At 37.6% G+C, this 13,525-nt stretch overlaps 1 protein-coding gene across 1 annotated transcript in view; it reads right to left on the reverse strand.

The window, feature by feature from the left end:
• FREM1 (FRAS1 related extracellular matrix 1) overlaps positions 1 to 13,525 on the reverse strand; it is a 1,066,140-nt gene that overhangs the window by 581,731 nt on the left and 470,884 nt on the right. The gene's annotated exons all lie outside the window — the stretch shown is intronic.

Consider the following 13,525-nt stretch of genomic DNA (forward strand, 5'->3'; position numbering starts at 1 on the left):
TAGAAGACTTCACTTGCAGAATTTATGCCAAATGGAATCCTTAGGAATCTTTTTCTGCCAAACAGGGTACCAAGTGGGGTTAGTAATGAGGATTTGCGATCATGCATCACTTGCCAAGATGAACTTTTTGCATCCAAGACGGAAAAAACAGCGGCATTCAGTATTAGAGCTGCAACCTCTTCGACTGTATGCATTGGGTGATATGGTCTGTTCAATGTTTTGTTCAAATCTCTTGGGTCAGTACATATTCTGATTTTGTCTGAGCCTTTTTTTGTGAGCTGCTAACATAGACGACACTCATTCAGTTGGTTCTGTAACTGGACAAATTACACCTTGCTATACCATTTTATCCAGCTAAGCCATAACTTTATCCTGCATAGCTATTGGAACTCTTCTTGCTGGTCTGACTACTGGAGTGACCTCTGGGTCTAACGTCATGGAATACGCAACTGGAAGTTCTTATCAAAAACATCAGCATACTCTGAGAAAATGGCTTCAGAAAAATTAGAACTAAGGTATGCACTTATGTGATGAACTTCTTTGGTAAAATAAAGCAGATTCATTCTCAGGCTATCTCTGAGACCCAATAATGACTGCACAGGCCTTTGAACTACATAGAATGACAAGCTGTAACAGTTCATGACCAAATAACATGAAAGCATCACTGAGCCTTCAGTCTGAATTTCTTCACCTCCATAAGTAACAAGTTTCACATCACTGACCACATTGAGTTGCTCATTAGTTCTCACTTTAGCAAATGTTTCTGCTGATATAACATTACACTTTGAATCAGTGTCTGCTTTAAGCTCTATGGATTTACCATTGATCTGGACTGTGCAAAACACTTCACTCTTTGCCAGTAAATTCACTACATTAACTCTCTAACCAATTACTGATACACCATCTACATAGAAAGCAGAATTGCAGCCTACTTGATCAACTTGCTGTTTTGTGTGACCTTTCTGTACAACTGTGCAATTGTACAAAAATAGTTGTACTTTGCACACAAGTAACTCTTCAAAATACATGCACAGTAATAAGCACACACTGTAAGCACTTTTACACACTTTGAGATACTTTGAATAACTCTAGTTATGCCCTTGATACAATACAAAGTCTTAGTTATGCTAAAACAAATGCAGTCTCTTTGCTTTATTTACACTCAATGTGCCCTTTTTTGCCCTTATTGTATTTGTTTTGCTCGTTTAATCTCTTTCCATGCCCATTGTACTTTTCTTGTGCTAGTTTTAGTCTAAACATGTCCGTTTTACCTTAAATACGCCTGTTTTGCTTTAAGCACACTCATTTTGCTTTTCTGATAATTGTTTTGTCAAACATCTTAATTTCAAACATTTCCATTAGTTAGTAAACCTTTTGTGCCTCCCGCTTGTTTAATAGTGCAGTTTGTAATGCTACGTTTTATCGTTTATATAATATAAAGCTTGTGTGAATTCGCGTTACCATTGATTCTTTTCTGGCTCTTTTTCATGCTCATTTCTCCTAGTTTACCTTCACTGTCATCTCTGCACCTCATGGCTCCGAATATCATTCTCTGGAATCCCGGTTCTGACACCATGTCGCTCTCCTACTTTGGACACAATAGAAGAGTCTTCGTGGGTTCTGTTCAAGCAGCTTTATTATATACAAACATTGTGACAGAAGTTTACTGACTTTAACGTATGTAACTTATATAAAAACTAACTACTGCAATCATACATACTCACTCTCTGGCTGCACTCTCGAAATGGCACTGGGAATAACACGTGCCTGGTATTTATATGTGCACGCTCAGTCCTTGATATTCTTCTTAGAGACACATCACATACACTCTGATCTACAATGATCCTAGCCCTTACTTAAATAGCCCTTGCTTTAACAGTACCAGGACACTAAACACTTTGAAATACATAGCTATGAAAACAGAATTGCAGCAGATAGTAACGACAACCACAAGGCCTTCTATAGTTATGTAAAGAATGTCCACGGCAATACCCAGATTTGCTCTGAGCTGCTGCACAATGGTACCTTCTATACTGAGCCAACAGATATTGCCAATATACTGGCTGACAGATTCAGTGCCAACTTTCTCCTTACCCCCCAAAGGATCAATCACAATACCAGTAGATTGCCAGGCACCCAGTATTACTGCTGCACAGGTTAAAACAGCACTGTCCAAGGCCAAGAATACAGCTTCTATGGGACCTGACAATATCCCTGGCTGTGTTCTACATGAACTACAGAGGGAACTGGCACCTCACCTGTGTGCCCTGTTCAATCACAACCTCACCTCAGGCTTTGTCCCTACCGAATAATGCACTGCTATAGTCATCCCTCTCCACAAAGGAGGAGCACTACAGACCCTGGGAACTATCGCCCCATTAGCCTGACAAGTCTGATATGCAAAGCTATGGAATGGATCATCATGGACCTAATAAACAAGGATATAGGGAATCTCCAAACCCTGGATCCCACACAGTTTGTTTTTTTTTGAAGGGTAGATCATGCCTGCTCAACTTGGTCAACTTCTTTGAGTCAGTCACCAGAGCTGTGGATGAAGGCAAGGTGCTTCATACAGCCTACCTTGAACTGGCCAAGGCTTTTGATACCATTCCCTACCTAGAAATCAATCATAGAAAAACTCACTAAGATAGGCATCAACCCCTATATCACTATGTGGGTTGCAAACTGGCTCACAGATAGAGCCCACAGTGTGAAAGTAGCTGACTCCAAGTCAAACTGCCGACCAGTCACGAGAGGAGTCCCACAGGGATCAGTCCAGGGTCCCCTTCAGTTAGGTATCTGCTTCTCAGAAGTCCAGGCCAACACGAAGGGACTTTGGCTGTCAAAGTTCACAGACTATTGCAAGTTGGGAGCTATTATTAACTCCCCAAGTGATGTTGACATCCTACAGAAAGGCCTCACTGATACCGATGACTTGTGCCAAAAATCGCTTAATCAGCCTCATGAGGAATGTAGCCCATATGAGGGAAGAACAGATGGTTCTGAAAAACTAAAAGGAAATCATCCAAGACTTGACACTCAGATCCTTGAGGTTCAGGTATGTTGAAGTCCGTTACTGTTGGCTTGGTAGGGTATAATGAACTGTTAGTGTTACTGGATCTATGTATATTAAATATGAGAGCCTATTTTGGCAATATTAGTATCACAAAGATGAAACTTGATTTTTATTCTATGTGCATTTAATAAACTCTGTGTATGAGTGGAATGAAAGAGCACAAAAGAGTACATACCTCTTTGTTATATTTAGGAAGGTCCATTTCTTCAACTGTCATTTGTACAACATCATTAACTCCCTGTTCTAGTGATCTGTTATGGATTTCTGGTGACTCAGGATATAGACAGCCTGTAGATGTATGCAAAGACTGACAACCAAATCTGCAAAGCTCAACAGCTGCCCTGTGGAGGAAATAAGAGTGATTGCCTCCCTGGATGTTGATTTATCACATTACAGTGGTGTTACCTGTCAGTATCTGTCAGTTATCTAAGGGTGCCTGGGGCAAGTACTGACCAAATGCCCAAAGGATACAGACAAAAGTTACTATCTGTTTCACAAATATATCTATACTTGACTGCCCTGGACCCAACAGTTAGACCTGAAATATTTAGGCATCAAAACACAGCCTGAAGCATCCATGCTGAGCACCTGACTAGGTCTAACAGAGAAAAATGAAGGCTTTGCAGAGAATTTTTAGTCTGCCAACTCACTACACTCTGAAAACATATATTCCCAATTATCTTTTTCTTCCCCATCACACCTCCATCATTTGCAATCTGAGGAAAAATTCTTTAGAGTCTGCTTGGGGTATAAAAATACCTATGCAAATGCTTCAAAGCAAACTTCTGAATCTTCTAGACTTTGTTCCCTATTTGGGAGCCATACATATGTCCTCCCATTTTTCTCCTGTTGAATTGTTTAACCAGTCTCTCTCTCTCTCTTCCCAATCTTTTCAAACCTTCTCTGATTGATTCATATAGCTATCAAGCAGTACTTTATATAACCTACTAATTATCCCTTTTTTAACAGAAGCATCGGTTCTAGACTCCGTTAAAAACTCTATCAAAACAGGTCTTTCACTTAGGATTCCTTTATCCCTTTTTCTCTTTACCCATACACAGGTATCAATCATTGATAGGGAAGTCAGTCTCTAGCCTGCTGTTCAAATGTCTTCTTGGCTTCTTCCCATTCCATTACTTTTCCTTCTCTAGTTATTGGCTACGAATACCTTTGTTCCTTTGCCAGGTTTCTCCAGTAAATTCCAGTCACCTCTTGTCTATTCACTGTAACTCTAATCACAGGCATTCCTACTGGCAAAGCTATCCTTTCTCCATTCTCGTGTTGGCTTAGGTCTTAGAATATTTTTTGTTACTTTATGAATATAATATTCTGTGTGCTTGTTGTTATTCTCAGTAAGGAACTGCATCATCTCTCTCTACTTATTTATTGAATTTTCCCCCTGCTTCATCATCATCTCTTTCCACTTTGAATGATAACTTTCGGCTTATGTTATGTTTATGTGCCTTAACTGTGTAGATCTGAAATATCCCTTCATATCAGGTAATCCTAATCCACCTTGTTCAATTGGAAGGTTCAGGTTATCCCACTTATACCTTGTCTTTTTCCTCTCCCAGATAAAATCCATCAACTCTTTATTAATTACTAACCACAACTTCTCTGGTTGATAAAAATATACCTGCCCTGTATATAAAACTAAAGGGACTTAAACATTTTCACTGCTTGTATCTTGCCATCCATATACATAAGCAGAGCTCCCAGTTTCTGAGCTATTGTACTATCTCTTGTTTAGTCTCTTCTCACATATCCTTAGCAGCCATAACTGAATCCTTTTTAATCCATGCTCCTAAATACTTTATTTTATCACATCCCTATAAATATGGGTATTACTGGACCAATTCATGTGTGGGGAACAGTTTATAGCTATAGCCTTTGTTTTAGCTTCATTAATTTTATAACCCAAAAGAATTGAAACTACTTCAAGATGTTCCAAAATACCAATATGCCTTTTTTTGGTTTATCAGGTAGAAGATAATACTGATTGCAAATCAAGACAATTTTGCTTGATTACCATTGTGATTATGTGAGGTTGTCCCAGCTGTACCAGGGAGAGTAGGGCAATGCATGTATAAAATATGCCACCATGGTTAGCTGGAGTTTTGTAAAGAATCATATGTCATTTGAATATCAAACAGAATTGTACAGATGTTTGTGTTAAAAATTTATTTGTAAAGTTGCTTGCGTTAAAAATGTATCAACAATAGGTCCTGCTGCATAGAAAAGAAATAACAAGACACTCATCCACATCTTGCCTTGCTTTAGTAAGTAACTGGGGAATTCTTCAGTCAGTTAAAAAAATATAGTGAGATTAGCTAAATGCAGTTTTTTTCTGTATCTGTCTGATTCTTTCCATCTATGTTTTTTTTTTTTTATTCCCTGTGACAAAAATTCTGGTGTTTGTTGTAAATCGATATTCAGTATTTTCATGTTTTTTTATTATTTATTATTAAATATATTGAAACCTTTCACTGTGTCTGGTCTTTTAGAAAATATTTAACCTTTGAGAGTACTTGCATTTATTTAGTGGTACTGTGGCTCCACGTTCCTGAAAGGCTTGCTGATTGGTTAAACACTACCACTTACATAAATATTAATTTTACCAAGTGTAATTGGGTATCCTTGTAAGAGTCTTAAAGTAGTTGTCTACAGGTGTTTTGGTAACAACAAATCTACCTTATAGTCTGGGTAGAGGTGTCAGAGAAGGTAAGCAGTGCCAGCCTTTCCCAGGTGTGTGTGTGTGTGTGTGTGTGTGTGTGTGTGTGTGTGTGTGTGTGTGTGTGTGTGTGTGTGTGTGAGACAGCTGCTTTGAACAGGGACAGTAAAAGCACTGATTTCACAGACAGGGTGATGAAGGATTTGGCCTGGAACACCCAGCTAAGGACTCAGCTAAATAGTGGTCAGTGAGGAGAGATAGTCCAGCCCCAGGCCTGGAATATGCATTCCCTGTATGTGCTTGAGAAATTGTTCTTGGTGCAGAGGATTGCATCTGAAAATACTGTGTGTGTCTATTTTTCTCATAGTGAACATCTCCCACTGGTGTCAGTGGTGAGGATTGAGGCTTCTTGATCACTGGCCCAGAGGATGGGCATCACAACCATACCAATAATATCCTTGAATTCCTAAGTCCCTTATTTTCTTTGCCAATGGCTCCACATATAAATCAAATAACAAAGAGGAAAGAGGACACCATGGTATGCTTTTTCTGTTCAGACAAAACATGTCAGAAAGGAACCATCCCACTTTAATTTTACCTCAGATCATTCATATATCGTCCTAACTAACCTTATTATTGTATCAGAAAATGCAAATGCTGTTTGAAATCCTGGCTTACTCTGTCAAATGCTTTCTCTGCATCAAGCCCCACTAGTGACAGTGGAATATTCTTGCGCTCTGCTTCCTATTGGCTCATCACTGTTCTGCTAATGTTGTCATATGTTTGCCTCCCTCCACAAAACCAGACTGATTCATATTTATCAATTTTGGCAATACCTTTGCCATTCTTTTAGCTATTATTGATGTAACACTTTATAATCAGAGCAGAATCTTCCAGATTTTTATGACTGTCTTCCCTCAAAGCTGTCAAACTTCCACAGAATACCATCTATTCCTGGAGACTTTCCTGCAGATTGAGTGCATGCCACCATTTTATCTCATCTCCTCCTATCATAACTGTTAATTGATGCACATCATCTACCTCTAACCTTGGCATAATTAAGTATTCCGTAACTATTTCCATTTGCAGTCTTTCTTTGATTTCACATTTCTCTCCTTTATACAAATTTTCAGAAAATTTCCTAAATATATTGAATACCTCCACAGGATCTCTAGTTATTTTTCTTGTTATAGGCTCACTGAGTCTGGCAGCAACCCTTAACACTTTCTGTTGTCTAAGTCATGCAAGAAGTTTTACGATTTTTGTGGTCTGGAGTTATTACCAAAAAAAATTGCTTAACAGCAATCTTTCTAATCTCATTTTTATTATTATTTTCTCTGCAATTGTGCCTCTTCTTGTTCTGAGAGATCTCCCCATTTAATGCTTTAACCTTTGTCACTCACTCTAAATAATTGCTGTTACTTCTTAACCATATCACTTTCTCTTATTTCTACCCTGTTCTTAAAGTCCACTTTCATTTTAACCCAGTCATTAGCTACAACTTCTGAAGAAATGTCTGTCTTCCTTAATAACTCTACCCATTCCTTAAATTTCTCACTTTTTAACAGGTAGGTGGGGTAGCAGTAGTGTCAAATATCTTCATAAATTTCTTCAGAAATCTACCCTCTTTTGTTATATTTCCCCTTCTAGGTCCATGGATACATTCTAACTATTGCAAATCAAATTCCAGTCCCACCTACGTATAAGTAATATTTAATCCTTCTCCCTTACCAGTAGCCCCTTCCTACCATGAATCTGCCGGGTTCCTATTATTTCCTTGAAGAGGCATTCTATCGAATGCCTCTTCATTGACAAAAAAACTGTGTGATTTGAATATTGAATATCATAAGCAATTTCTTTTTTTCTTTCCTTGGAAGAATTTTGCTTCCTCTCATCAGTTTTTTTTCCTGCTGTAGGTGTGTGGGTTGCAAAGCTTTTTGGGGGGGGGGGCAAAAAGCCCTCTTGTGTAGTGTTTCTGGTGTGTTATTTAGTTTTTGTTTTTCCTTCGAAAGAAAGAAATCGCTTATGTTCAAGGGAATTTATTTTTTTTTTTTTATTTTTAATTTTATGAAGGATGAAGAGGTATGAGATGGAACAAATAAGACCCAAACCCAACAATTATTTTTTTTTCTTTTTTTCCACTATGTGATGTCCTGTGAGTTCCTCTTACTCTAACCTACTTTGTACCTGATTGAATTGCTGAATATCCCACCTGAAATCATTTCTTTATCAAAGTCACATGCTCATTTCTTTCAAAGTATGCCTCGTGTAGCATTGCTAATTAAACTTTGTATTTCGTACAATGTTTCATTTTTGTATATACCTTTAAGAGCATTAATATTCCATAATAATATAACTAGTGTAGTGATTATGATATGAAATTATTATTGCCACCTGTCGTATAGGACAACTTTTCTAAATGTATATTTTCAATATTTATGTACACACGTCACATTTTAACAGTCTTGTTGTTTTAATAAATACTCCTATCACCTATTAACTTAAGTTATGTACATCTTCAAATAATGAAACTTAATCCTCCTTATAGGAATAATTGTCCTAAATCCACAGCTATACACACACACACACACACACACACACACACACACACACACACACACACACACACACACACACACACACACACACACTATTATTATTTATCATTATTCCCTTCCCAGATGTAAAAAGAATAGCTTCTATGTTTTCAGAAAACATTAACTTTTAGCATTGAGAAAAAGTGCTGTATTTTATTGCAACTTGTCTCAATAGAAACCTAAGAATAAAATGTTTATCTGCCCTCAGCTGCAGACTTTTCAAACTGAACATTTATTTGCTAAAGGAAAACTTTTCATCACATTCACTGTTCTGTTAGTGGTTTACACAAAAAAGTGTGTTATTAGACTAAGCCTTATGCCCTAATCCAGACATTCACCTTTGCAAAAGCAAGAGAAAAGATATCAGTTCTACATATATTATAATATTTGTAGTTTTACACCCCATCCTCCACCTCAGCAACCCAAGATTACAGCATACTAACTTAAACAGCTTTTGTCCAGCCTTTCTTCTCTTTTTACACTGCAATGCCTACATTTGTTAAAACTTAAAAAAAGAAGAAGAAAAAGGGTACTTGCTTACTTTAGTATATTTATCACATACAGCAATAAGTGAAAATGCTTTACTATAAAATGTGCAATTTATATCATGAAATGCTTTACAAAAATACTATTTTTTTTGTTTTTCCCCTTTCCCTTTAATGTCCTTCTAAACATTAATGACATGAAGTGGGGTATACACTTTTTAGCCCCCCACAGGTTTGGCAAAGTCAACAAAAGTCCAGTTTTTCACTTTTTCCTGTAAACCATTTTTAACAAATGCGATTGATACTTTATAATCTCACATGTATTCACTAATTTCATTTTCTACAAGCACTGTACTGTCTCCAGTTTTTAATACTTTGCCTTTCTGCCACAATTTTATCTGGATTAACTCTTTCTGCTGGCATGATCACATTTTTATTACTACAGGTCTTGGCTGCGTTCTAATGGCAGTATTTCAAGCATACACACAATGTACCATTTCAATTAACAAATCCTGCTTTGGAACACAAGTCCAGTTAATTATTTGTGCTTTCATAACATTAATACAGTCTGTTCCTTCCAGTTTCTCTGGCACAGTAGAAAATTTTGGGTTTCCTTACATGCTCTGTCCTCTAACTCTTATATTTTTTGAAACAGCTCTTCTTGAGCAGTCATACTCAGCCAGCTTTTTCTTCATTTCATCCTCTGATTTTTGCATTATTATCAGTTCAGCCGAATAGCTGTTTGAAACTTTTTCCATTTTTTCCAGCCTTTTATTTGAGTTGATATACTCATTCAATGTTTTATTTATTTTAGTAAGCTCAGAGTACATTTGATTTATTTTTTCCTCTAGATTATGGGAAGCCATGTCTTGCATGAAAGCTGGAGTTTGAACTGTTGTTTGCTGAACATCCGCAGAATTCTTCCCAACCAGTGTTTTCTCTTCACCTTTTATAGTTGATTTTCTTTCAGTATCTCTATGTTTCTTCTTTGTGGGCATCCAGTCTGTGTACGTACTAGCCAGTAAATGAATTTACTAAATTTGGCAGAGTTACTACCCTCCTGCCTCTCAGTTTCCTGTTTCACATTGGAAGAGCTGAAATTAATCTGTCGATCAGTGTGCAGCCATGTTGGCAGGACAACATTTAAGAATCTTTGAAAGTTAAGTGAGACTCCTGGAAATACTTTAAAAGAACTGATTACAAAGCAGGATTTTGTCCTGAGGAAGAGACACTGTGTAGGCTTTGGAATCAGAGACATGTTCAGAAATGTTTTCTGGTGTGAGATCAACACACTGGTATTTTGAAGGCACAGGAATATGCTTACTTATAGGAAGCAATATCTAGTTGTAGCTAAAGTTTCTGTATAGCTCCTCCATAAAGCATGCCTTGCACAGGTTGTCATCCAGGTAAGGGTAGAAGATGATGGTTTTTAACCTTAAGTTATAGGAATTGAAGGCACACATCTGTTTAGCTTTTTGAACAGTAGAAAGGCCAAAGGACAATAAAATGAACTGAATAAAGAAAACTGTTTCTCAGGTTCCTTTCAACAATAAACAAAACCAAGTTCAACTTATGAAGAAAAAAGAACTTTCAAAATTAATTTGCAAGGTCATACCTTTGTATGAACTGCTGCTAACTATCACACTGCAAGTTAAACATAAAGCATTTTATAGTTATAAAAAGCGTTTATGGTTACATGATGAAAAGTGGATAGTAATTTCTAAGACTGCAGTGCTTCTGAGAATAATGGTATAGCCCAGTCAGGATTTTAAGATGTTTTAGCATCCTTGTGAGTAAATTTACTGCAATGAAAGGGTAACCTACTGAACAAAATAGGGAGTCAAATGCATGCAGCCTTGTTCTGAGGTCCAAATCTCCATCTCCATGGGCCTGGATAACACTTTTAGTTCTTTTCTTAGTAGTACCAAGTAAAACCTTGTGGAGTCCCTACACTTCTTAATTTGCAAATGCCTCATCAGAAGCTTTGCCCTCAGCCTGTGACATCAGAGTACAACAGAAATATTGTCCCTAGCATGTAGCATCCATCATAAAGGAGGATCTACTGCTAGTCCAGAAAACAATCAATCCATCAGGCTTACCTGTTTCATTTGTAAGGTTAAGATACTACAGAATCTGGCATAGAGGGATTCAGGCATTTTACTGCTCTTGGCCACAGACTAGTATGGTTTAGTGAAAGGTAGATTTGGCCTGATAAACTGATGGACAACTGAAAAAGTGGCAGATTGTGTATGTGGCATATGCCAGTCTCACAAAGACACCTGATACCATCCTACACAAAGGAATCATACATAGACTCTTTCATATCAGAATTAATACAGACATGATGTAATGGATTACTAGTTCGCCTCTGAGAAGAACTCACGTGTTGAGGATGTGTGACTAGTTCTCCACACAAGCTGAAGTAAATGACTACCTCCACAGAGCCCCTTCACTTGGATAGATTCTATTCAGCATCTTCTTCTCAAAGGTAACCAACTATCTCCCATAGGATCTCTACTTGGTCCTCTTTTCAGCATTTTCTTCTTAGATACTTGAATTGACACCAACAATGTCTGGATCAACAAGTTTGTTACTGACTACAAATTTACTAAAATTGTCTTTTCCGATACCTTGGTACTTCATTCATGGGTTAAATTTAACTCCTCCTCCTCCTGATGGCAAAAAAAAAAAAACAAATACAACAAAACAATAGGCTGACACCCAGCAAGGTCAAATTCAATACAATTACTTTTGGGAAGCAAATATTTCCTGCACCTTCTTACATCAAGGGAAACCATTTAAGCTACAGAATGCCATTAGAGCAGTATCTTCATTGATCAAAATGTTGCCATGGTAGGAAAACAGGCCTGCCTTTAGGGATTTTTAGTCACTCTAGAGATGTTCTGCATTCCATGCATCACACTTGATCTGGTTATCCATCAAACAGAAGTCTCTTATGTACACTCATGACAGAAAAATCGGTTCATGCTACACAGGATACAGAGGTACAAAGAAGAACAATGGGTTTAGAAGCCTATGTTACTCAAACAGACAATAGGGATTTGCCCTCTGAAAGTGACCTATTCCTAACATTCAGCATCATGAAAGATAATCTCCTTGTTAGAGCTACTGTTGCTAAAATGAACAGACAGAAAGGAAAATAAACATAAATAACTTTAACACCTCTATTAGCAACAGTGACAAATGTGATAGGTTCATCACTCAGTGCTCTCCCTCTCCTTTGAAAAAAGAGTGAACCCTTCCCAATCTTCACAAAATAATTAATTATATACAAATGCATAAATTCTGATATGGGGCAATTGTGGTCAAGTGTCTCAAAGGCTAACAGGCTCTAAATATGGTACTAACCTATGAACACAAAAAAAGAAATGTGTGACGTTCCCACTCAGAACTTGAGTTAGTGCTTTTTAACTTTGTTAACCATGATGCACATGTTCCATATATGCAAAGTAAACAAGAAGTTGTCCTTTAGCAGCAAGGTAAAGGAGGACTTCAAGTTGATAATCTTGAATTTTATGAACTGCTAAACATCTGTTGAAGCAGGACAGGTATGGGATAGGTCTTCACTGGTTCTCCATTTTGGGCACTAGAAGAGACCTTGTATAACAACTTTTTCATTTTTCTAGGAGGGGACACTAGCTCCTGTTTTGTTAGTCCAAAACCTGTAGAATGAGTTTCACGCAGTGTAGCTGGTTCAATGGTAGAAGTGGCAGTGACAAGAATGAAGTAACCTGGGCACATTCAGTGGTCTAATTGAAGGTGTTTTGCTTTTCTTTGTACCTACCACTGCCTTTTACCACTCTACACATGTGCTGTTTTATATTTCTGGCATCAAGTTTTCTCTTGTGAAAAATAAAAGAAGCCAATAGTTTTATACATACTCCTGGCTGACTTCAGACCACCATCTCTTCACTCCTTTCATTAATCCCATGTGTTTCTCTTACTGCTCATCTCCTTATAATCCACTGAACTGAGGACTTCAGACAAGATTTAAAAAAAAAAAAAGAATCCACTTTCATATCTTGGCAGTGGGGGCAAGAGATAGAGGACAAGGAAGCTACCAGCAATGGGTGTGTTTTGTCATGTTTCATAATCCATAATGCCAGCATATAAAATGCTTCTTAATCTCCTATGCCATGTATGTGCCCACATATGAGGCAGTAGCAGCAGCAATACCACTAGCATGTGTTGTCTATGACAAAATGTATTTCCCATGGTGCCCAAGGTTAGCCTGTGCAGCTGCGTTTTACCAGGAGATGCTACTTCACCAGAGGAATTCCACACTTTTCCAAATGCTATTGGCCTATGGCTTCTTAATCTTTGCTCTCTAACTGATCTTCCCTTGATTTTACCCCCTCCACCTACAGTGCCTGGTCTGCTTCTAGAACCTACATTAATCACATTACAAAAGGGTATCCTGTATCTAAACTAATGGTGGTCTAGTGACATAAGAAGGTTATGACTCTCCCTCTTTTTCCACTGATGCCAATCTGCATAACTCAGTACCTTCAATCTTTGATGATGAACTATAAATGTTCCATCAGTTTCAGACAGCTACAAGTGTATAGAACGATGGTATGATGTCACATTGTACAAGGCAATATGTTAAAACATTTGCTGTTTCAGCTAAAGTCTCATACTAGTATATGTTATCCCATTTTAAATGCATGACTGG

Source organism: Protopterus annectens, chromosome 2.part0 (genome assembly GCF_019279795.1).
Source record: "Protopterus annectens isolate FY-2018-M chromosome 2.part0, PAN1.0, whole genome shotgun sequence".
Lineage (NCBI taxonomy): Eukaryota > Metazoa > Chordata > Ceratodontiformes > Protopteridae > Protopterus > Protopterus annectens.